Here is a 27,921-nt window from a genome sequence, read left to right as displayed (position 1 = left end):
TGCTGATTTTTATTTACACTTCTCAAAAAATTGCATATCTCTCTTGATACTTTCATCCATATACCATTTTATTTCACAAATGATATAATACATTACATATATACCATTCCAATAATTACAATTGCAACATCAACTAAAATAAAAGTGAACAAAATATTACTAAGTCATCCAAATAGTAAATAACTCGGGTTCACTAAACTTACTCGATGACCTTTTGATACTCGGCTTCTACTGCATTGCTCGGCATTGTCATGCACTTGGTAGAAGTGAAGGATCGGTCCATACTAATCACCTGACATAGTTCTAAACTTGGTAACCATTGGAGACTTGGTGGATATAGTATCACTCGATAAAAATTGAATCCTTCATTTACCTTTCTTTCACTCAGTAAACATTATACTTTCACTACTACACTTCCATCACTCGAGAAACACTGTGCTTCCATCACTAAGTAAACACTGGGGTTCCATCACTTGGTAAACACTACACTTCCATCACTCAGTAAACACTATGCTTCTTTCACTCAATAAACACTGTAAACTTAGTAGACACTGTTGGATTGCACATTCACTCGATAGCTATACTTAGCTCGGTTAACACTAGAATGCTCAATGTGAATTGTGAAGCTTGGTGTAAACTGCTTAAGTGATGAATGTACAAGGTAACCACTGAATGCTCAGTATACATTGTAGACTGAGTGATGAGCTCGGTAGCTATACTATTATAGATAAGTATTGTCACTAATGGCAATAATAACTTAATGCCAAAAACTACAACTTTTTAACTAGCTCTTCTGATGACATATTTATTGAACTTCCACTATCAATAATTAGCTTGCAGCTTTTTCTATCCATCTAACATCTAGTCTTGAAAAGACTTCTTCTAAGGATAGGTTTCTCATCACTTCTATTAAATAAGGTTCTTCTCACCATCATATTTTCTCTAGCCTTAGGTCCACTTGGTGAACTCTCAATGTCTCTTTGAATCACAACATTTTTATTGTTCCTACCACATTTAGAAGATCTACATTAAAAATATATATGTCCTTCTTTACCACATCTAAAAAAATTACCACGAAAACCACCTCTAAAACAAGAATTACCTCTTGCTTGGCAAGATCTAGTACCTCCTCATTAAGAACAACTACCTTTCCACTTGGTCTTGTCTTTATCATCAATTTTCCATTCAGATTTTCCTTTATCCTACACAAAACTATCAAATCTACCACCTCCACCATAAGATCTACCTCTGCCTCTCTAGAATCTACCATCTCTACCTCTTTGTCTTTGTTCATTCTTCTTTGTCAAGAGCTCCTTAGATTTTAAGGCATATCGATATGCTTCTTCTACACTTTCCAAATTCACAAAATTTATTTCATCTTGAATTCCAGATCTTGATCCATTTATGTACCTTTGAATTTCTTTAACATCGTCATCCACATGTCCATATCTAATGTCTAATCTATAGAATTCCTCTGTATACTCTTTCATAGTCATGTCCTTTTGTCTCAAATTTTGTATCTTTCTCAACAAGCTAATTTGGTAATTAATAGGAAGGAATTTGTTCTTTACCTTGTTCACCATCTCTAGCCAAGTTCTAATTTTTTCTTTCCTGTCCTTTGTCTATGAGTTTGCAAATTCTCCCACCATAGTGAAGCATGATTTTTCAACCTAGTAACTGCAATTTTCACCTTCTTATTATCAAGAGTGTTTTCATACTCAATGAACTTCTCCATATTTGAGATCTAATCTAACACAATATTGTTATCCAATTTTCCATCATAAGGAATGAATTGTACAACAAGCTTTGAATTTTCCCTAGATGACACTCTCAACAATCTTTCTTCTTCTTTATCTTCTTCAAGTTTTAGTTTATGGTTTGATGCTACTACTTCATCATCACTTACATCATCAAGATATGCTCCTCTCCTCTAGATTTTCTCCATAGAATTTAATCTAGCTATAATTTGCTTCAATTGATCCAATATAACATTATCAACATTTCCTTTGCCATGAACCATCTTTTCAAATTAGGTTCCAACAAGATCATAACCCTCTACAAGTTATAGTTCAAATTTGCAAATCTGCAACCCTATTACCAATATATAAAAAAGGATTCTACATGATCCAATTACCATAAGGATAAACCTCAAGCTTATATACCAACTAATGTAGGGAGGCTAGGAGTAACTAAGGCCAATAGGAACACTTAGCTACCAAAACCACCATGCAAGAGTTATTACAATAGTAGCAAACACAAAAGAGAACAACACCATAAAGAGAGGGAGAATAATATTCTTTATTGATTCATAAAAATATCATCATACATGCCTAGCTATAAGGCCTTTTGGGTTATGGCCAAACAAAATTACATTCATGATCTAAGATCTAGCTTCAAATTGGCACTTTCTAGTTTTGCTTTCCAATCATCTCTAAGACTTCCCTAGCTCTATGCATGAACACTTTATTTATACTAACCAAAATGGATTATAGATCATTCTAGAACATAGAGAAGTCACAAGTTAGCTTTCAAAAAATACTAAATTCCCATCAAGAAAATAAACCTAACATTAAATACTTGAAGAGCCACAAGTTGGCCTGCATCAACAATTAAATGTCCAGAAATTGATGTCTAAGAAAAATCATGATATCTCCTAATTATGATTGAATTAGAACTAGTGATTAAAATTTTGGGTATTATTTTACATCCTCTCCAACACCTTAAGTTCAAAAAGGTTGATTCACCAAGCATAAGTGTGTATCCATCCTAAAATTCAAGCATAGAAAACTATCGCAAAGAATTTTTAGAAATTGATACTTAAGAAGAATCACCATGTCTCCCAACTTATGACAAATTAGAACTTGAAAATTTAATAAAAGGAACTATTCTAGGCCCTCTTTAATCTCTAAAGCTTGCATCCTCTCATTTATTTTGAAAAATTAGTTACATAGTCTACAATAGGCACTTAGAAACTAGAAAAACACAATTTTAGCAGCAAGGTTGAAACTAAAAACATGTAGGATAACAGTGCAACCTAGGATGGTCTTGCATCACATTCTTTACTATCTGATTGAATTCCTCTTTCATATCTTGTTTAAAATAATCATATTCACATACTTCATCTACATTCTTGGGTTCAACTTGAGATATCAAACATACTTCTTCATTGACCTTGTTTCTTATCATCACACCTTTATCTCTGCCTCCAATGATCTGCTCAGATGGGTGATTCTTTATCATATTCTTTCCTAATGTAAGAGTTTCTATCTCAACTCTTGGCTCTACTGAAGGTTCTAAGATTTGTTCCTACCTTGTCTCTCCTTCATTCTAAAAATAATTATTAGTCTCAAGAAACACCTCATCATTCTTTGGCTCAGTAACAACATTATTATCTGAGTTGTAATCAACTATTCTCTCTTGTATCTTGAATTTCTCTCAATTCTTATATTTTCACTTTCTATAGTACTCTTAGTTCTCTGATTGTAAATCTATAATCCTTTCTTTTCAATTAATAACCAAGAAACATACCTTCATCACTTCTAGCATCAAACTTACCAATATCATCATCTCTTTTGATATAACACTTACTTCCAAAAATTCTAAAATACTTAACTATAGGTGAGTGACCAAACCATAGTTCATAAGTGGTTTTGTTTGTGTCTTTCCTAACTTGTACTCTATCCATAGTGTAGACTATTGTATTCATAACTTCTCCCCAAAATGTCTTGGATACATCATTCTCTGCTAAGATAGCTCTTGCATCTTCTGTAACTACCCTATTCCTTCTCTTTCCAATGTTACTCTATTCATGGGTTCTTAGAGTTGATAACTATCTTTTGATTCCATTTTCTTCATAAAAAAAATTAAACTCAATCAAAGTAAATTCTCCTCTTCTATCTGATCTTAAACATTCAATATTCATACTAGATCCATTCTCAATTCTATTCTTGAATGTCTTAAACTTATCAAATGCCTCAGATTTCTCTTTGAGAAATACAACCAACATCATTTTAGAAAAGTCCTCAACTAGAATTATAAAATACCTTCACCATAGAATCCTTAAGTCTTTTTAGGACTTTTGAGATTTGTGTGTACAATCTCCGACTTTTCTATAATAGTAAACTTCTTAAAGGGAAAAGAAGTTATGTTATGTTTTGCCAAAACACACTCCTTGTAAATTGTGTTAGTAGGCTTTATAATCTTTGGAAAATATCTATCTTCAAGAAAATTACTAGTCTTCACAATACTATTAAATTTTATATGACAAAATATCTTATGCCATAACCAACTATCATCTACCTTTGCAACCAAAGTCATTTTAGTAGGATTCAACTAAAATACATAACCTCTAGATTTGGTTCCTATTCCAATTACCTTTCCATTTTTTTCTCTAATCATGCATATCTTCTCTATGAGATGTAATTGATAACCTTTGTCTACTATTTGTCCAATACTCAAAATATTGTGCTTTAAATTATCAAAAAAGTATACATCCCTAGTGTTATTTTTACCATCAAGAGTTATAGATCCAATACCTTTAACTTGGCATGCTACATTGTTTCCAACTTTGAAAATGCCTGCATCTTGACTTTTGAAGTCAAAAGACTTGTTCATATCACTAGTTATATGATGTTAACAACCACTATCAATTATCTAATCATATTTCTTCTCAACTTGTGAGACCAAAGCTACTTTCTCTAGACTTTTTTCTTTAATTAGTTTGGCAATCAAGAATATAATTATCAACAAAGTATACATCCTCAATGTTAGTTTTACCATCAAGAGTTATAGATCCAATACCTTTAACTTGGCATGTTTTATTGTTTCCAACTCTAACAATGCCTCCATCTTGACTTTTGACATCAACAAACTTGTTCATATCACCACTTATATGATGTCGACAACCACTATCAATTATCCACTCAGATTTCTTCTCAACTTGTGAGACCAAAGCTACTTTCTCTAGAATTTCTTCTTTAATTGTCACAAATCCAATTTCATCATCAATAGCACTTAATGCTTATTCATGAGAATCATTATCTTCATTTTCATACAAATACTCTCTATCTTTTCTAGGCTTGTAATTTCTTTTATACTTTTTCTCTCTTTTAGGACACTTAGATGCATAATGACCATATTCATCACAAGTCCAACATTTAAATATTTTCTTACCTAATTTTTTCTCTTCTTACTAGAAGGGGTACTCCTTCTCCAATCTTTCTATCCTCCTCAGATCTGGTACTAGAAAATTCTCCTCTAGAACTTGTGCTTCTTGATAAATTAGGTCCAATGTTCAAGGCACTAAAGGTTGTCTATATTTTGTTCAATTATTCAGATTGTCTAAGTTCATTCTAAACTACTTCAATTCTTCCAAGAAATGTCTCCTTTGTGAAATATTTTGGTACAAGATATCAACAATTGTATTATCTAAACTGCTAACTTAAATGGTGGTGTTAGAGTCTTCAATATCTTCCATATAATTTTATCATCTTCTTTGGTTCCTCCTTGAGATCTAATACCTACAATAATTTCTAATATCCTACCTATATATATTCTTATAGATTCATCTTCCATCATTTTAGCATCTTCAAATGTACAAATCCAATTTTGTAACCTCAACTTCTTAGAATGTGCATCACTTCAAAACTAGTTTCCAAAGCTTTCCAAATAAAATGTGAAGTAGCAAGAAATTTTATCTAATTGTATTCAATTTCTGGAAGTGTAACTAATATTGCTTCTCTAGCTCTCATGTTGCCCATAAAAAGATCTTTTTCTACCTTAGTAAAATTTTCCAAATCCTTTTCAGCAATAATTGTCTTCCATAATTTTGTCAAGATCCAATAACCCAAACCCTTACACAATAAATGTGTCTTCATCTTTTCTTTTCAGATGTCATAATTTGTTCCATTGAACTTCAGACTATGTTTTATGAACATGCTTTGCATGGATCTCCCAAAGTTATTAAACTTTATCTTCAAGGACTTGATGCTTTAATACCAATTGTTAGAAACAATAGTCCATCAAGATAATTAAGGGGGGGTAAATCAGTTATTTGATTATTAAAACATTTATATTCTTTAAATATACTTAACCATTTAGCCAAATTAAACAATAACCATAATAATATGAACATAGACAATTACACTAGATATGTTGATTGGGGAAACCCTTGATTAGAGGGAAAACCCTAGTGAGAATGATGCCCACAAGATGATGTACTAATATAAATATTCTTTTTAATAGGATGGACCCTATTACGAGTCTCTAACAACATTTAGTACATAGAGTCCTTGTTAGGAGACTTTGAATCCATGTTAGGAGATTCCAACCCTATTAGGAGTCATGCCAACCCTATTAGGAGTTGTAATATAATGTATGCAAGATGAGCCCATTGCCCAAACATGCAATTTCAACTACAAGAAGAGCCACTACTCAAACAAGTAATTTACTTTTATGTTCTTCTTTCATTCGTTCTATCAACCAAACCAATCACTATCAAGCCTTGTAAACTATGTCACAAAACTTGGATCCAAATATCAAACCTTAGATCACCTAACAAAAGTTTGGCAATGAAGTTTCCTTCACTTCCACACTCCTCTGCTCAACATCACATTCTTCTCTTACTATTTCTTACAAATATCTACTACATCCATATGAAAATAAAGGAAAATTTCCTTCCTTTATACTAACTCCATAAAAAATTTCCTTGAGGCGGCTATTAGACCTTCTCAATTAATTATTATAGGACCACATTAAGAACATGTTACATGTAGCGATAACATTGATCTTCTACCTTGAAACTTGAATAAGCTCTTGTACATGTGATATTATGACTAGAAAACTTAGTTATGTCATCACCAAAATGTCTTCTTCATGTCCTCAACCTCAATTCTCATAATATTAACTCTGCTAAGAGATATAACAAGTTTACTAGAACATGCCTCTGTAAACTCTATCTCAAAACAAACATCACCAAAACTTATATAACTTCTTCTAGACTTATCATTTATTATTCCAATGTTAACTACATATACCAACTACTTATAAGTATCTCCCATAACCTTGGATAAATATAATACTCAACTATAAATTTGTACCAACTTGATCTTTCTATTGTTCTTCTATTAGATACCACAGAAAATGCTATGTTGATATCAATGACAAACTTAGTCATGAATGTAACATATCTATAATAGTCCCCCATAGAAATATCATCAAAATTCATGATTCCAACATTGCCATGATAAAAGAAAGCTATGGTGAACCTCAAATAGCATTAGAAGATCAAAAAATTGATCTTGAGCAGATATTCAATTTCAGAAGCAATTCAAACAACTTTTTTGATTTGGTGAAGTATGCAATTAATGCAAGTTCTAGCTAAATAGATATAGTAAAAACTTGATCATTTATACAATGTGATCATCTTAGAAGCTTAGAGCACCCAAAAGTAATTTGGTAAATTGATTTTGAGAAAAACCCTACACTGAAAAAGGTATTTTACTATTTTCCACACAAAAATCCCTCATTAAATTTATTTTTGGTGAAATCATGGATATGTTACTTGGTTAGAATGTTGAGAATATTGAGAAAACCAAATTAAGGGTTGTTCCCATGAAATCCCTAGAGGAAGACCCTAATTTGGTCTTCCTAATTACTTTGGAAAATATTGTTTTCTTGGAAGATGTAAGAAACTATCTATGTAGTAAGTTTGAAACCATTGGAAGTGAGTTTATGAATAGAGATATGGAAATTGGTTTCAATCATAATATGACTAATAATCCCCAATATGAGAATTTGAAAGAGTTAGACTTAGTTAGATATCATTTCTACCATGAACTTGATATTAAAGAATGGACACACATCATATTAAGCAGAATTCATAGCAGAGAGATTTGGATGAGAGAGAATGTAATTGACATCTCTATTGACCTTATTCGTGAAGGCACTGGTCTTAGAAAATAAGGTAGTGTACCTATTGGTGAGAAACTAGTTAAGAAAAAGGTTGAAAATTATACTAAGGTAGTTTACAATGGTAGAGCAATGGTGATCAACACCATCAAACAACATAATGTTAGATTCATGAGTTGAATCATTGTATATTATATTTGTGCAAGTTCTAAAAGTGATGAGTTTCTAGCAAGATTCATTTATGTAGCTTATAAGATTCATTTATGTACCTTATGAGAGTACAACTTCTTGAGAATTTGGAGAAAACTAAAAGAACTAAGAATGGTGTATTTAGATTCCATTCTCTGATTAATCACATTTTCATGGACTTAAGATATTTCCATTTTTATTAGTTACTAATATTATGAGCAGTGAAAGATGCACTATGGACAAGATAACAGATGTGTGTAGAAGACTTCTTGTAGAGAAAATCTTGGACAATGGAAATTTGATCATGATAACATTTCAAAATGAGGTCAAATAGAGATACAAAATTACACCTAAAATTGTTGATAGATTTAAGAATGATATATGTTTTATGGTGGACATTGACCTAACCTATATTGAAGTAGTAGAACCTTGAGTAACATTTCTTGAGCCCCTAGGTTATGAATTGAGCAATGATATAGCTATTAGTTATATTGATTTATTATTGAAATCCAATATAGATCAAGCATCATATAAATTTAGAATGTATGTGGAAATAACCCAGTCAGCCTACCAAGCATCATTAGAAAAGGCGTCTCATAAGAAGATTGCATCTATAATGAAGAAAATACTATTTGAGGGTGGTATTTTTAGAAGAAGAATCACAAGTAGTTAGAAAAACAATCTCCACACTAAAAAAAACTAGTGAACAAGGTGTAATGTATGTGACACCTCTATCAGTTGGCCAAGCATCCAGTGTATCTTTGCAATAACTCCTATAGAATAGAGCATTCTATATGCTACTATATCAATTAAGAAACCATATAGTGTATCTATTGTAGTAACTCCTACAAAATAGAGCATTCTATATGCTACTATATCAATTGAGAGACCAAGTAGATCAAAAAGATAGTCTAAAAGAGTTAAGAAAAAAGGTACCTGACTAGAGAAAAGAAAGATGACATTTTTGAAAATTGAGGACTCCAATAATGAAGAATAAGAAGAGGAACTAGAAGGAAAAAAGCTAGAGAAATTCATTGTTTCCAAGTAGCCAACAAGAAAAGCAAGGCAACCATGGAAAGCTAAGATAGATAAAATCAACATAGCCATTGTCAATGAAGGAAACTTTGTCCAAATGAACAAGTTCTATGATTTATACAATGGCATTAAGAAGGAAAAAATAGATATCTCTACTATGCACTAGTTCATGAAGAAGACATGGAACTTTGGAAGCTAATGCTAAGAACTATGTGCATGATAGCTAATGAAGATGAAATTGAGAAATTTATGAAGAAACTAGAAGCTTACTTACAAAGTAAGATGAGGCCATTTTTGCTCATGGGAGGAGAAAAGAATGTTATAAGAAGTGAAACTACAATAACCATCAATCAAATGATAAGTGAGTTAAAGGTAGAACCTACTACTACAAAGAAAAAATTGAAAGTATCAATAAGTGGTGATAGTATGCTGATTGATTAGACAAATGTTACTATCAGCATTGATGAAGAACCATTCAATTAACCTAGGACCCATTTCAAAAATATTTAGGATAAGTTGAGATTGATTGAAGAAGAGAAAAGATAGCTAGATGAAGAAAAGAAGAAGATTGAAGAAGCCAAGCTGGAATAAAGAAAGAAAAAGAAAAGAAAGTAAGAAAAAAGAAAGTAAAAGAAGCGAAGGAAGAAGAAGATAGAGAATGTAAGAAGGCAAAAAAGAAGAAACAAAAGGAAGATGAGATGAAAGCACCCAACTCATCCTCTCCTATATCTCTTGCTAACCTTATAAGTGATGATGATGATCAATCTAACTTGATCTCATCCTTGACAAAATGTGTTGAGAAGAACAAAAAGGTAAAAATTCTACAAAGAGCATTAATGGAGGTGATTAATACATTTCATAGCACCCTCATAGCCTAGGACACTAAAGTAGGACCCAAATAGAGAGATCAAGTAGTTGTAAAATCATTTTATGATGAATTTAATTTTTTTTTGGAATGTTGTTGAGTCTAAGCCCCAAATTTTACATGATGCTAATCTTTTTAGAGCCATTTGTTAGAATATTTAGAATGATATGTTGATTTTTGATACTTGTATCAAGGAACTCCAAAGCTGTCAATAAGTTGGCAAGGTACTATACATAAAATGTATTTTATCTCATATGTTGACCAAATATTTGGATAAAAATACTCAAGGGAAGTTGAATGAGTTGGAAGCTCTAACTAATCAGTTACAACAACACTCTTGTAGAGTTGATGATCTAGAAGGACAAGTTGTTGGTGTTCACATAGACATCAAGAAATTGGAACTTGAAAAAGACCTAATTTTGAGAACACTATCAAAATTTAGAGAATCTATTTCTTTGAAGATATAAATCATTGAGAGATAGTTGGAAGAATGTGTCAAAGCAAAGGACACTTATGAACAAATCACCTACTCTGACCTCAATGTAGTTGAGATCACATCATATGCCTTATGTGCAATGCTCACCACTAATGAAGTAGAAAAGGAAATTTGGGAGAAAGGTATGAATAGTTTGAAAGAAAATTTTGATGATTACATCAAGATATTCACAACTTAAGGCAAAAAAAATAGTGTTTGACAACAAATAGAAAACCTTTTTCATGGTTTTTGGACTTTCTGACCTTTGTCATTGATGTCAAAGGGGGAGAAGTTGTAGAATAAAATTATGTAGTAAGTTATGGATGTAGAAATAATATCCAAAGGGGTAGTAATTAAGTAATTAATCATTTGTATTATGAAGTAAATGTAATGTATTAGATGATAAGTATTGTAATTTTTTGTTGAGGTTTTATCATCTAGCAAAGTTTCCGTACTTTGTTTCCATTAATGCCAAAGGGAGAGATTGTTGACAATTGGTTATATGTAGTGATGTAATTTTTTTCATTAATAGAAACATATGATTTACATACTTGTAGTAAACCTCAAAAATAAAGATACTTAGCTTTTGGTACTTAGAAAATTGTCTTATGAAATTGGTTTACAACAGTATAATGTTTTATATGTAAAATGTTTTTGACATCATATTATGACTAGCTAAGTTAGATGGAGTTAAAGGTAAAGGAATTATTTTATTTACAAAATAATTACTTGACCAATTAAGGCTGACATCTTAGATGTTTTCTCTAAGTTGAAAAAGTATATTATGGTCTTATCTAACCTAGCAAATATTTGTGAAAAAGTATGAAATTTATGAAAATTGCAAGATTAAGTGTTTTATTTTACGTATGCTTTTATGATATGAAAAGTGATATGCAAATTTTTTGTGAAGCAAAATATGCGAAGTTTTTAAGAACTTGATTTTGTGATCTGAGATCAAGATAAGTTTAGATATCAGTCTAGAGGAAGTTATAACATCTATACATCTATATTTGAGAAAATTAAAGTTTAGTTACTTGTTTGGACAATAAGCTCTTCTTGTAATTTGGAGTGCATGTTTTTGTAGTGAGCTTGTCTTGCATCTATTGTAACACAACTCCTAACAGGGTTGGAATCTCCTAATAGGGATTCAAAGTCTCCTAATAGGGACTCTTGATACTAAATTTTCTCATTTACTCCTAATAGGTTCCATCTTCTAACAAGGAACATATATTAGTATATCATCTAGTTGGTATCATACTCACTAGGGTTTTCCCTTGGCCAGGGTTTCCCTAATTAACAAAAAATAGCATTATGAGTTTTCTTCTTGCATGGTTTTTATTTTTGTTTAGCATTACTTGTTTACTTTCTTCTACATGGTTCAAAGTAGTTATTAATATCAAGTTGGCAGAAAAATATTATAGAATAGTTATTCACCCCCCTCTTAGTATTCCCTATTTCTAACAAAATTATCTACTAGAAGACTATGAGGTGCAACTGTATAGAAAGCGGTAAGGTTTGAAGCAAAAAGAGTTGGATGGGGCTTCTTATATAGAGGAGTTTCATAAACTATGCCTAAGGTTCAAGATTCAAGAAGAGGAACTTGTTAAGGTAGCAAGATACTTGGGTGGACTAAAGTGAAACATCCAAGAAGAGCTAAGGGTAAAAGCACATATCTATGTCACCCTTTAGGATACCAAAACCTATTTTGGTCAAATCTCATTTCTCTATCAAAACTCTTTTTTTTCCAAGACTAAAAATACCCTTTTATAGATCTCAAATTCAATATCATAATTATATAATTTTTTGAGTATTTGATTAGTTATAATATTTATAATTTCAAAATATTATAAGTTGATATTTTAATATTATAGAAGATGCTCCCTTAACAAGGAAAGAAAATAGTTAATCATATCAGAAAAATAAATTAAAAAATTCATCTCTAGAGGAGAGAGTCCTCTTCATGATTATGCCAATTTTTAAACAATGTGTAGATTTGATAGGGAAGTTTTGACGGAAGCAAAAAAATTATTGGATTCTAATAAGGTCAAGCTTGAGTACTTATAAGAAAGAAAATATACATCAAAAATTGTTTATTTATTTTTTCTATAACTATACATGTTATCTTTAAGATATTTTAAAATGAGAACAAAAAATGATGATTTGCATATACTTGTTTGACGAGAACTACACCCAATATTTTTTATTGTTAAAAAAGTGACTTCAAAATAAAAGAAAATGATTAAATTCTTACTCAAAAAAATATAAAACTTGTAGCCATAAATTCAATCCAATTCTAGACATTTCATCAATTTACATTATCTTCAAATTCTAAACACAAATACCATTTTTTTTGTTAGTAATGTTGAATTGTTGCATTCTGATATTCCATTTCTTTATAAAAGGTGACAGAGGTTTGTGCTTTCACCTCTAAGCCTATGGACCCCTACCACTGTACAAAAGTGTCATCAATTGTCTTTTAAGGTGGAAGAGAAGAATAGGAAGAAGGGAGACTCTAATTTTAGAGATAGAGTAAAAGAAAGAGACTAAAGAGGGAACATATGTGGATACCAAGGAATAGGTATCTAAACTTGTTGATTAGGGCAATGAAACAAGTATCTTTGGATTACAATTTTCGAGGTACTTTTTGATTAGGGTGGTGAAACTACTTCATGAGGAGGTTATACAAGAGGAAGAGGTACTCAAGGAAGCTCCAACAGAGGAAGAGGTGTACGTAGGAGTGTCTCATACTTTTCAAGTATGAATTATTATACTTTTTGGCAATTAGGTCACCCTACATATAGGTTCCATAACAAGCCTACTTCTTCAACTAGTGATAAGAGAGTTATATATGCTCATGAAGACATAATGAGTTCCAAGGAATATAAGTTGGACCATATTGATTAAGAAAGAGTAGATAACTTAATGTTCAAGAGAGTGTCGATTAGACAACTAGCTAAGGATAAACCTAAGCTTAGAGGGTCCTTGCTCAAAATTAGGTGCAAGATTTTGGGAAAGGTGTATAAAACTATTATGGATTCAAGATCCACAAATAACATCATATCATAAGAGGTAGTGGAAAAAATCAAGTTGGAAAAGATACCCCATGTTAACCTATACAAAGTGACATGGTTGAATGAAGGGTAGAGTGTGTTGGTTAATGAGAAGACTTGGGTAGAGTTTTCAACTACAAGCTATTAAGATAAATTACTTTGTGATGTATTGTTGATGGATTCACATATTCTATTGGGAAGACCTTGGAAATATGATAGAGGTGGTGTCTATGATGGAGAAGAGAATTACATTTCTTTTAAGAAATATGGAGTAACTATCAAGATTTTTTCCTTCTTGGAGGTATGATGAGACACATTCTGAGACCCCTAGTGTATTGTTGAGTAGTGGGAAGGATTTCTTCAATGCCCTTAAGCATGAAGAAAGTGAAGGGTATTCCATCCTCCTTTAGCCTAAGGAAGAAGAGAAACCTAAAAAATATCCTCTACGAATTGAAATCCAAGAGATGCTAGTGAAGTACAAGGATATAGTCAATAATGGGACAGCTACAACGTTTCCTCCTAAAAGAGTGTTAAGTCATCAGATTGAATTTGTACCTAGTGCAACATTGCCAAATAATGTAGTCTATAAGCTTACACTAGGGTAGAACAAAGAGACAGCTAGGCAAGTCTAAGAACCACACAATAGAAGAATAAATAATAACACAAATATTTAGATCCAAAATAATGTCAATTTATAATATGATCATAAGATTTACATTCAACACACTTGGTTGTAACTCCTTCTAGGTTATAGCCAAATACATAAGAAATTATAATAGTAAATCTATAAGATCCCTCAAGATCCAATCCCAACTTTAGCTAGTTTAGATCTACACTCTAGTAGAAACCTCCAAGGAAGATATCAACTTGTGCTTGTAAAGCCCACCAAGCAATCTCCTTGTTTTCCAAGCCATAGCTACTAACACTTCTCAAACTTTATCCCAGATCCAAGTGTAAACTACCTCACATTTGGCACTCTGTCCACACACTCTAGAAATATTCTCTCATTCATCTACTCCATCTTCCATGTTCTTCTCTAAGATGGATGATTAATCAAAATCCATTTGTAAACTACCTCACATTTGGTGCTCTATTTGCAGACTCAAGAAAAACTTTCTCTTTAGCTACTCTCCATAGTCACTCCTCCAAATGAATGAAAATAAATAAAAGGCTCTAAAAGTTCCCCTACTTATACCCAACTAAGCCATAAGTCAACCTATCCCATTAAAAATTAAAATAAACCCTCACACCTATACAATGCCTTTTCCTCTTTTCTCCATTTTTATTTATTTATTTAATATTTTTCTTCTAGTTTTTGTCACTTTCTCTCTCCTCTACAATATTTTTCCTTGAAAAAAAAACAAAAAATATTTCCACTTTTATTTTCTAATGCAAGATGCTCCTACATCAAACTCCCAAGGTAGATAGAAAACTGTGTTTGACACTTTGATGCCAAAAGAAATATCAAAAACCATCTTCATCTTCACCAAAGTCTTCCACTCTAATAGAGGTAAGAAAACTAACATGAAATTCATCCACATTTGCATCACTCTATCAAACACTAGAATCTCAACCATCCAATTAGCATGCTCACTCCTAGGAATAAACTAAGCATAAATCTTCACCAGAAAACCCTCATCCACATTAGCAACTAGTGAATCCACACCAGCAACAACAAACTCCATATTAGCAGCAATATATAACCCTTTAGCAACATATGTCAAACTCTCAATTTCTCATAACAAGATGCTCTACAACATACAAGTCACCAGGTCAACAACAACCTAGTCATCCATGACCAAGTGTTCTGCAATCTCCATGCTAGACCCAACTGAATAATCATGAAAATAAATCTCCATCTTAGTATCAATAAGGTTAAGAATATCTTTAGCAATAACCTCTAGTTTCTCTACAAGTTTTGCATCAGACTCCACAAACTGATCAACAAAACTAAACTCTTCCACCTCAACCTTTTGATGCCATCTTCTCTCTCAAACAAGTCTTTTAACTAGCTAGACAACTCTCTTCCAGATTGGTAGACTCCAACTCCACTAGCATATAACTTCCTTCTTCTATTTCTCAACTCTTTTAGAAAAAGTAGCATCCAAAATAGCATCCACCCAAGCTATTGTCTCATTAATCCTCCTCTCCACTATATCACAAAGATTAGCAATCATCCTAGGGTCCAATCCTCTTAGAGCCATCTTCCAAGATCTTCGCAATCCCTCTATAACAAATGACCAATAGATCAATCTTCCCTAACAATCTGCATGTCTTCCCAAGGTCCTAGTACAAACTTATTAAACTTTGATGATCTATCTACATACTTAGAAACAACCTTTTCTCTAATTCTACTTGGTGTAGTGCAACATAAGAGAATCCCCAAAGGAGATGTTCTAGCCCCCAACAAATAACCACATAGAAAAAGAATAAATAATAAAACAAATATTTAGATCCAAAACAATATTAATTCATAATATGATCATAAGATTTGCATCCAACATGCCTAGCTATAAGATCTTCCAAGTTACGACCAAATACATAAGAAATTACAATAGTAAATTCATAAGATCCCTCAAGATCCAATCCCAACACTAGCTGGTCTAGATCTACACTCTAGTAGAAACCTCCAAGGAGGATCTCAACTTTTTCTCACAAGCCCACCAAGAAATCTCCTTGTTTTCCAAGCCTTAGCTACTAGCTCTTCTCAAACTTTATCCAAGATCCAAGTGTAAACTACCTCACATTCAATGTTCTATCCACACACTCTAGAAAACTTCTCTCATTCATCTACTCCATCGTCCATACTCTTCTCCAAGTTGAATGATTAATCATAATCTATCTATAAATTGCCTCACATTCAATATTCTATCCATAGACTCAAGAAAAACTCACTCTTTAGCTACTCTCCACACTCACTCCTCCAAAAAAATGAAAATGAATAAAAGACTCTACAAGATCCCCTACTTATTCCCAACTAAGCCACAAGTGGGCCTATCCCATTACAAATTGAAATAAACCATCAAGCCACAAGTTACAAGTAATAATGCCACCTATTCAATGCCTTTTCCCTCTTTTATCCATTTTTATTTATTTATTTAATAGTTTTCTTCTAATTTTTTTTAGTTTCTCTCTCCTCCACATTTTTTTTATTGATAAAAACAAAAAACAAAAAATATTTCCCCTTTTATTTTCTAATGCAAGATGCTCCTACATCATAGAATTGAAGACTTGATGGATTGTCTTGGAGGGGTTCAATATTTCACAAAGTTGGATCTCAAAAGTGGTTACCATTAGATAAGGATAAAGGAAGTTGATGTGTGGAAGATAGCTTTTAAGAGCACTGATGGATTGTATAAGTGGCTTGTGATGCCCTTTGGGCTCTCAAATGGTCCTAGTACATTCATGAAACTCATGAATGATGTGTTAAAAGATTAAATAGGAAGGTGTGTGGTGGTATATTAAGATGATATAATTATCTTCAGTGAAACAAGAGAGGAACATATCAAAAATTTGGAGATGGTGCTAAAGAAGTTGAATGAAGAGAAGTTAGTAATCAATTTGGAAAAATGTGAATTTCTGAATCAAGAACTTATATACTTTAGATTTTTGGTATCCAAGGGATCTTAGAAGATGGACCAAGACAAAGTGGAAACTATCTTAAACTAGCCACCACCCACCATAGCAAAAAACATAAAAAAATTCCATGGATTAGCTCATTTATATAGAAAATTCATTAGGAACTTTAGTGGTATTTGTGCACCATTTCTAGACACCATTAAGGATGGGATAAAAACCAAGTTTAGGTGGACTTCTAAAGAAGGAATTACAATTGAGAAGTTCAAAGAAAAAATGGCAACACAACCTATCCTTAGACTACAGAGCTTGGACAATTTGTTCACCCTAGAATGTGATGCAAGTGGGATAGTAGTAGGAGGTGTGTTAAGCCAAGAAGGTAGGCTAGTATCCTTTTTTGGTGAGAGATTGAATGAATCCAAGAAGAAATGCTCTTCTTAGAACTTGGAATTGTATTCTTTGGTATAACCTCCTAGGAAGTGGAGACATTACTTCTTACCCAAGGTGTTTTTAGTATTCACTAACAACCAAACCCTTAGTTACATCAATACATAAGAATATTTGAGCAATAGACATTTCAAGTCGATGGAGTATCTATAAGCATTCACATTCATCATTACGAACAAGAAGGGGTCATTGAATAAGTTTTTAGATGTACTAAAGAGAAGCATGTTGAGTATTCAAGAAGTTCAACTACATAGCATTTTCATAAAGAGATTCAAGGACCTCTACAAGGATGATGAAGACTTTGATAAATCATATAAGGTATGCTCTAAATTTTAGAATCATTTCCATAGTTCTTTTGTTGATTATGCCTTACAAAGTGGGACATTATTCAAAGGAAACTAGTTATGTGTTCCTAAGGTTTCCATGAGAGAGAATATTTTTTAAGAAAAATATAATGGAAGACTAAGTGGTCATTCTTGTATGAACAAAACCCTAGAGCTAGTTCAAAGGTTCTACAATTGGCCAAAGTTGACAAGAGATGTGACAAGATATCTAGAACAATGTGTACTGTGCATGAAGGAAAAATGAGGAGTTAGTAATGTAATTTTGTACCAACATTTAGTAGTCCTTGATAAACCATGGGAGTGTGTTAGCATGGACTTTATTTTAGGGTTACCAAAAAAAAAAGGGATGTGATAGCATCTATGTTGTGGCAGATAGATTTACCAAAATGTGTCATTTTATACCTTGCAAAACTACCCATGATACTATACATATTGTATATCTATTCTTAAAAGAGATAGTGAAGATCCATAGACTAACCCTAACCACTTTGTCAAATAGGGATGTGAAATTTATGAGCTATTTTTGGAAAACATTATGGAGTAGGTTGGAAACTAACCTATCTTTTGGTTCATCTTACCACCCTCAGATTGATGGCCAAATTGAGGTGGTTAATAGGGTAATGGGTAACTTGTTAAGATGCCTAACTAAACAATATGGTCAAACATGGGATGTAATTATTCCTCAAGAAAAGTATGCATATAATGATAGGGTGAATAAGACAACAGGAAAGAGCCCATTTGAGATTTTTTATTGGATGCATCCAAGTGGTTTGAATAAACTTAGAGACCTTGGAGCTATGGAGTATAGTAGTAGTCATGTTTGAAGACTTCACTCAAATAGTGAAGGAGATTCAAGAGCAGGTGAAAAAGACCATACAAGAGACTACAAAAAAGTTAAAGGCTAAAGTAGATGGGTAGAGAAAAAATTTCAATTTGAAATAGGTGACTATGTCATGGTACATTTGAATAAGTCAAGGTTATAGAGGGGGATTCCTAATAAACTACAAATGAAGAGACTGGGACCTTGTAATATCCTAGCTAAATATGGGGCTAATGCATATAATATGGATTTGTCTAGTGATTTGAGAATATTGGCTATTTTCAATGTAGTAGACTTGATTAAGTTTAAGGGACCTCTAACTAAAATAGATGTGAATAAATAGGAGGTTGGAAAAGAAGTGGACTTTGATATATTACTTGCCAAGATGCAACTAGAGGTAGAGAAAAGATTGGACTTAAGGGTCAAGAAGACCACTAGATACAAGGTGTACTTGGAGAACCTCATAAAATGAAAATTAAATCCATACTCAAAGGAAATTTGGGTTGCATCTATAGACTTCAAGAATTTATGAATTTCTAATTACATCTTTCCTACAAGAGTGACATGATTTACTTTTGTGGGAAGCATGGTGAAATACCACCTAGGTAAGGCTACCTAATAAGCTATGGTTCCTAGTCAAGTTTTGTCTTGTAGTGGTCTTAGCAAAACCACTAGAGTAATAAATGGACTAGTAATTCATAGAGTGTGACTTAGTTATTAGGAGGTCTAATTGTGTCCTTGAAAGTATTCAATGTTTTTTATTTGTCCAAAGTTTCTAGGCATTATGTAAATGTTGTCATCCTTGTCAAATGTGACATTTGTATGTATTTATAATTATATATTGCATAAAGGAGGGGTATAATGACTATTTATAATTCCTAAGGATCATATTCAAGCATTTGGTATATTTTCATGAGGTTTTGACCAAGTTTTGTCTAGTTATGCAAAAAGTTCTCAAGTTGCATGACAACTTTGCAAAATTGTAAAAGTTGCAAAAAGTTCACTTTTTATAAATGGGTGGAATAATAACTTAAAATCAGTCAATAAATGTGCTTTGGACCTATATAGGGCCTCCCTCAACCTATGAAAAGGGTTGGATTGCATTTTGATGAAAGTTTATTAATGAACAAACAAATTTGTTGAGCAATTTTGCCAGGGCCAAGGCTTTTTCATTTCATTGGGTCATTAAATGACTTGAATTCTACACTATGACTTGTCTACAAGTTAGTATATTTAAATATTATATTTTTCATGTGATTAGATAGTTCATTTTTTTTTACTTATTTTCATTTTGGAAAATATTTTGTTTTCTCATTGTTGTTCGTCTGAACATGGCAGTTTTTGAACATGGAGTCATAAATCACCTTCCACTATGCATCTATATAGTTCCTCAAAATGTGTGATATGATTCCTTGTACTATAAGTGTTCAATAAATTAGGCTCTAGAAATCAATTTTGGCCCTTTTATAGTGATGCCCTAGGAAAGCCAAAGGAGCATGGTTTGGGATCACAGAGATTGAAATAGCATTTGATGGGATCTAGTGCATTAGTTGCTACAATCCAAGTGAATGGAGAGGAGGATATGAGTTTGAAGAAGCACCACACACAAGGGGAAGTCTTAGTGACATGTTTTGATAGAGATTTTAGAAAACCCTTGTGAATTTTGTTAGCACATTAGTGAAACCCTTAATTTTAGGGTTAAAAATAGCAACCCACTGTATAGATAGGTTGGACAAGTGAGACTAGGTAAATCTAAAAGGTCTTCCAAAAGGATGTCAAGATATGGAGTTTTTTTTCCATCTTGCTAAGAAATTTTCTAAATTATGAGCCAAAAGGTGTATTTGGAGGCCTAATTCCTTATAGCCCTTTTAGGCCTAGTTATAAGAAAATTCATAAAATTGAAGGTATTTTGGGTTGATGATCAATTTCATGGACCCTATTATTTAGGGGCAAACCTTCATCTCCATTTTTGTTATATTTTGGTCATATTTGATCATTTGATGTGGATGAAGCAAGAAGGCATCCATGACACATGTCATGGGTTGAGTGGATTTCATCATTGGTGTCGATAAGTTGAAGAGTTGGAGGATTGGGGTTAGGATCCTCTTGATTTAGGGTTAGTAAAAAATCTTGATAGGCTAGAGAAGTGTCCTAGTGAAAACCCTAGAAGCAGGTAGGGTTGAAGAGCAATACTTGTCCTTATATCATTACAATTTTCCTCTATACTTTAGAGGGCCAACTCCCTCATAAGATGGATGTATTTGTGATTTTGTGTACTTTTCACTTTGAAGTATGAAAGGAGATAAAATAAAATTGAAAGAGGATAGGAATATAAACTACCATAGTAGACATACAACTACTAATTGAGATCCATAAAAGACAATGATTTATAAAGGGGTTTTGGGAATCCAACTGTAATGATGGTGAAAAAAATACAACATATCACAACATATGAAGTGATAAGCTATAGAATACATCCAAAAAAAGATACCATGAAATGAATATATTTGTTTATGCCAACTTAAATGATCCACATAAATGCATAAAAAAAATACTAATTCAACATATGATAAATTACTAATCATAACTCAGAAGTACATTTTGAACATACAAACAAATGCATTCTTCATTATTCTTTGGAAGTATATAAACTCAAAAAGCATTATAGATTATGTCAAACTATAATTTATTCAAGGTTTCTTTGAGAATTTCTTCAATGTTTCCCCTTTTCTAAAAAATGTCTCCTCCCTAATTACAATTAAAAAGCCTTCTGATTATAGGCTCTAGAAGATAACAACCTAGAAGCTACCCTTTTAGGTTTGCAACTACCTCAAAAGTCAGAGTTTGAAATTTTTGAATGTATTTCTTAACTAACTCTATGTTTTACAAATTCCAACTTAAAAAGCCTAACTCCAACGAAGAAAATGTTGGGATCCTAAATTATGAGCTACAATAAGTGACATAAGCCATTTTTACAAAATATATAACTTGAAATTGTGCCTTCAAGTTGGGTTTCTCTAGATTTTCATATTTTCCTTCATTTTATTTATCTATGCCTATACTTGTAAAAATTTCACTAAACGACAAGTTGCAAATGCCAATAAAGAGACTTGTTGGCCACATGCAAACTTGGGTACCTAACTTTCTATTTTGCAAAGTAGAGAAGGTGAAAAAGTTCATGGAAATAACTTATATGCATCAAGTGCACCACTTTCAAAGTTTCTTCCTCCTTTTCAACAAAGACATATCATTAAATAGTGTGATCACTATATTAGTATTGGAATATTTTAGAATAACTAAGAAGGGGGGTAGATTAGTTACCCAAGGTCCAAATGTCTAGCTAAAACTTTTCAACACTTTATAAATTCAAATATGTATATCCTTATCATGTATCATGCATGCATTCAATGATTCCATAGCTTAGTAGATCACTATCCCAAGTCAAAATAACTTGTAGAAATGTAAATATTAAACACTATAGAATCATTCACATATTTTTAAAAAGGGATTTTACATGGAAACCCAATTTGGGAAAAATACTAGTAACATGCTACTAATTTTCACTCTTCTAAAGTGATGCCCTATGAAACACCAACCCTATTAAAGGTTACAATATGCAATGCTAAATGTAACCTGGTTAAAGGATTTCAATCACTCTATTAGGAGTTAGTATTGTTAGAGGACTTTATAATAGTTCATTAGAATGTCACCTAGTTAAAGGATTTACAAATGACTGTTAGATAAACCTCAATCTGAAGGATTTATCCAAACTAATACAATGGTCACTAGAAATTAATAGTAGGACTTGATCTGATAAAAAATCACAATTCACTTGCAAATTATAGATCTCTAGTTTATTCCTCCATTTTGATTGGCATTCATACTCTTCTTCTCTAAAACTTGTTAACCCTTCAAGCATTCATCCTCTTAATCCTTCTTGCTTTGTATGCCAATTGTAGAATATTCTATTCAGCCACCATATGAAGAAACATCCTAGACTCCTTGTCTTCCTTAGGTTCTTGCACATGAAAACAATTGCTTCTAGCTGTCTATTTCCTTATAAAGAGAATTTAGGTCTTTTTTGGCTTAATCATAATCATCCATCTTAGGATTAGGTCAGATTCTATGAATCTCCCTCTTTCCATTTTGTTCCCTCTAGAAACTTCTTCTACAATCCTTTTTTAATTCACTTCAAAATGGTTTATCTTGAATTTTGTGCCTCAAAATCATCACGCTTATCTTCCACATGCTTCACACAAATCAAGAAATCAACTTTGTCAGCTCAAATTTAGAGAATCATTGATCAAAATCTTATTATTGTCAAGTGGTAATAATTTGATTCTGATGCTCAACACACACTAGGTTTCTCAACATCCACTAGAATTTACTCAGTACATACTATCTTTTTACTATCACTTGGCACATAATAAATTTACGTGACATATACTATTTCTTCACTTTGCTTGGCACTAACTAATTTTTTACTCGGCTTGAACTAACATCACTTGGCTCCAACTGATCACTCAGTCAAGCTTGGTAGATACATTTTCTTTTCCTTATTCTTCTAGACTAAGCCAGTGCATCCATCAATTCTAGCCTTAAGTAGATAAACAATACATCACATTATCCATGTCTTACTTGGTCTTAATGCTCCTTTTATATACCATATAACACAACCTTTCTCTAGGTACTCTTATTATCTTATCGTTTTTCATCAATCAATCAAATGATAGCATTTAGACCAAAAAGAACTTGTCTTACTAGCAAGTAGTAGGTTTGACATCATTAACAAAATAATGTTTGTTTCATGATAGGTTCCATACTTCAAACAATATCTTTTCAATAATCTCCCTCTTTGGCATTGATTTCAAACCAATACCAACAACAATACCAAAAATAAAATTAATACCTTGTATTGAAATTTCTCCCTCTATTAGTATGTTACCTTCCTCTGTATAGGGTAATGTGATTTTTGTAAAACTCCTTCAATGTATCTCACTTATATCTCCCTTATTAGGATCTCTTATATCTTCCTTTCATATCTCCCTCATAGTGTCTCTCCCTCTTTTGCTTTAGATTTTCCATGTAAATCTCATCTCTCTATCTATCTTCCTAATTATCTCTCCAATATGTATCTCTCCCTCTTTGACAACAATGCCAAAGAATTTTCATATGTACATCTAGATATTATCAATTTAGGTTATCCCTCTATCACCTTTCTTGTGGTTGTAAATCTTTTGTTTCATCTCCTTGATTACTTTAGGCAACTCCTAAAGTAAGATTTGTTGCATCCAATTTTAAAATATGACATTGAATTCAGTTGATGTAGGGCACTACTTCTTCTTCATACATATCTTTGGATAGGGGTATCACCCCTATTTTACCTCTTAGATAGTCATGAGCATCTTGAGGAAATTTTTTTGTGAATATATCAGCTATTTGTTCTTTTGTATTCACATATTCCATTTTCACTTCTTTGTCTTGAACCAACTCTCTCAAGTAATGATACTTGATTTTAATGTGCTTTGTCTTTGTATGCATCACAGGGTTCTTAGATATGTTTATAGTGCATATATTGTCATCTAGTAGAGTATCATAGGCTCAATAATTCCCTCCTTTATTCCTTTGAGTAACTATTTGAGCCATACCACATTTGTACAATTCACTATAGTAACCACATATTCTACTTCAGCAATAGATTGTAAAATACAATTTTCTTTCTTACTAGTCCACGAGACTAATCTTTTTCCTAAGAAAAATGTTCCACCACTTGTACTTTTTTTGGTATCAATGTTTCTAGCCCAATTATCATCTATATAGGTTCTCAATTCAAACTTATCACTTTCCTTGTGGTATAGACCATAATATTTTGTTCCTTTCAAATATCTCATAATTCTTTTGACTTCCATTAAATGAATCTCCTTAGGATTCACAAAAAATCTTACAATAATCCCAATAGCTAATGTAATGTCAGGTCTACTATGAAATACATATTATAATTTTCCAATCATAGACCTATAAAGTGTTTTATTTACTTCAGCAAAATCATCAGTCTTGGATAGTTTGTGTCCTATGACCCTAGGAGTGCTAACGGGTTTTGAATCCTCCATACCAAATGTTTTTCAATATTTCCTTCACATACTTGGACTGAGTGATATAAATACCATATTTAATTTGATACACATGCAAACCAAAAAAGAATTTAATCTCTCCAAACATAGAAATCTCAAATTATCTGATCATCTCATTAGAAAATGTCTTTAATGATGCATTTTTTCCTCCAAATATGATTTCATACACAAAAAATTCTGCTAGTAAAATACCTTTACATTGTTGTTGTCATCGGTCTTCTCAAAACCAATCTTCACAAGATAGTTGTGAAGCCTCTCATACCATGCTCCTAGACCTTTCTTCAAACCACATAAATCTTTGGGTATTCTACTACCATGTTCTTGTTGTTTGGATCAAAAAATCCTTCTAGATGTTCAATGTAGATTTTTTCTTCCAGTATACCATTCACAAATGCTGACTTCACATCCATTTGATAAATTTTGAAACCTTTGTATGTAGATTAAGCCAGTAGAGTTCCTACTCCTTCCAATCTAGAAATAGGGGAAAGTGTTTCTCCATAATTAATTCCTTATTCTTGAGAATACCCCTTGCAAACTAATCTTTCCTTATTCCTTGTGACTTCCCCATTCTCATCCATTTTTTTCTTTATACCCACTTTGTTCCAATCACATTCTTATTTTCTAGCCTGGGTACAAGTGGCTAAGTTTTGTTCTTCTTAATCATATCCATCTCTTCTCTCATGGATTTATTCTAGTCATCATTTTCTATTGTATCTTTACTGACTTAGGCTCATGCATACTTGAAAAATATGTATCACTTCTCAACTTGTTCTTTTTCATTGGTCTATCTTCTTTGTCTCCAATAATTTGTTCAATAGGGTGATGTCTTCTGACATACTTTGACAATCTTGGTTTTTCTCTACTTTCTACAATGGATCTATCAACTTTAGAGTCACTGTGCACTTCTCTATCAAGTAACTCAACATTCCTTTCATGTGCACTAATCTCAATATCAAAATGTACCTCAACTTCTAACTACAACTTGGTTCCTAAATGCAACTTGACATTCATTATCACTAATCTTCATCATCATTCATTTCTTCCTACAAATACACAAAAGTTGTATAGTCTTTGGGTTCCTTTTTAGGTTCATCTTCATGTACCTCTATATATTCATCAAACTTTATATTTTCACCTGCCACATCTTTGTTAATATTATTATTTAAACACTTATCATCTTTATATCTTGTGGAATAGCCTAGGAATATACCTCCTTCACTTTTAGCATCAAACTTTCTATTTCTATTATCCTTAATAATGTCATGCCCCTGATAGTTCTGCATTTGTTACCTCAAACTCTAAGATTAGTTTAATTTACTAGATGGTTTGGTACTTGTTTTGAAACATTGATTTTGTAGAAAATTATTTAGTTTCCAGCATCATTATGTTTTTGTTTTTAACACTATGAGAATTCAGATGTTTCTAAGATCTGATTCTCAGAATAAATGTTTTAATACTTTTAGTATTGTGTTATTATCAGGATCTAATTATTTGAATCAATTCAGATTCAGGAATCCTGCAGTAAGGAAATGGTTTTCAGATAAGACAATCCAGTTTTAAAATTCTATTTGGAAAGGTTTTGGTTTCTTAACATTTGTTTTTTTCATTTTTTTTTAGATTTATGGTTAAGGTGGCTTTAACAGTACCTAAAATCTTTTATTTGCCAATTTTTAAGTGTGTGCGTATATATATATATATATCTTTGTAATTGTTTATATGTGTGTGTGTGTGTGTGTGTGTGTGTGTGTGCTTGTATTTATATTTATACAAGTTATAATTATATGTATATGTATGTATGTATGTATCTATATATATATATACATATATATATATATACATATATATATATACATATATATATATACATACATATTGATAAGCAGTGATCTTAATATTAATTAGGATTAATATTAATATTAATATTAACATTAATACCTAATGCATGCAACTAAGACTAAACTTGAACTAAGACCTAACCTAAGCTTTACGATGCATGACCACTAGCCTAACTAAAACTTAGCATTGTTTTGGACTTGGCATATAGCAGCAATGTTAATGGGAATTAATGGTGGGCAGGTTCATCAAACTACAAACTGGTACTATGTTCACCAAGTGTCAAAATGCTGAGAGAATAAGATTTTAGTGATTTGCTCATAGTAATGAGCATTGATTTGCATGTTTAGTTTGGCATTTTGGCTAGGAGTTAGTTGAAACTTGAGTTCAATCCACCATTGATGAACTCCAATTGGGGTATAATGGAAACTCTGTTAAACAGGTTTCTCTAAGATTATATGGGGATACTGATGACCATGAAGGAGATTTTTTATTCTCACCAGCCTTATAAATGTTCACAATTTTGTACTCTTTATGGTTTCTATCTTTTCGTGGTTGCATTTTCTTAGTTTCCACTAGTGAGAGGGTTTCATTGGTATCTCTATGACAAGGCTTAGAGAGTTTGGAGGCTAGGGCTACGAGTTTGAAGTAGAGGGCTCTCTAGGTAGCTTTTCCTTGAGTATCATCCCACACCTACATAGGCAAGGGGCTTTTCTTTAACTCTATCCTATTTCTATTGTTATGTTTCATTTTGATATGGTGAATATTGAATACCAAAAGTTTCCATGTGGAATATTCGACACTAATTGGGACACAAACCAAGCACAGAATGGACACAACAAGAAAGGGGAAATTTTATTAACTATGAAAATATGCTAGTACATTCAGTACAGAGAAAATAGACTTCAAAACATGCCCTAAGGGCTTACAATAGTATAAGTCTGGAGATAATTTCTCCTTTTAGTACCTCCTCTCAAACTCCACTCCGAATAGCCTTTTACAATGCCATAAATGTTCTTAAATAGACCTCGAAGGGTTAAGGACGAAGGGTTAAGGATGAGGAGTACATTCTAGAAAGTGCTAGTTGGAATCCACCAACCAAATAGAAGGCTCCAGAAGCTGCGTTAGAAGTCGACGCAAATCTAGAAGAATTCAGAAATGGTAACCAAACTTTCGAGAGGCATAACATTTGAACCGTAGCTTTGATTGATGAACCGTTTACATTTTCAAAAAACTCTCAAAGTGCTC

Source organism: Cupressus sempervirens, chromosome 10 (genome assembly GCF_028749045.1).
Source record: "Cupressus sempervirens isolate cs-2001-9-10 chromosome 10, ASM2874904v1, whole genome shotgun sequence".
Lineage (NCBI taxonomy): Eukaryota > Viridiplantae > Streptophyta > Pinopsida > Cupressales > Cupressaceae > Cupressus > Cupressus sempervirens.
Note: the sequence above shows the minus strand (reverse complement) of the source record.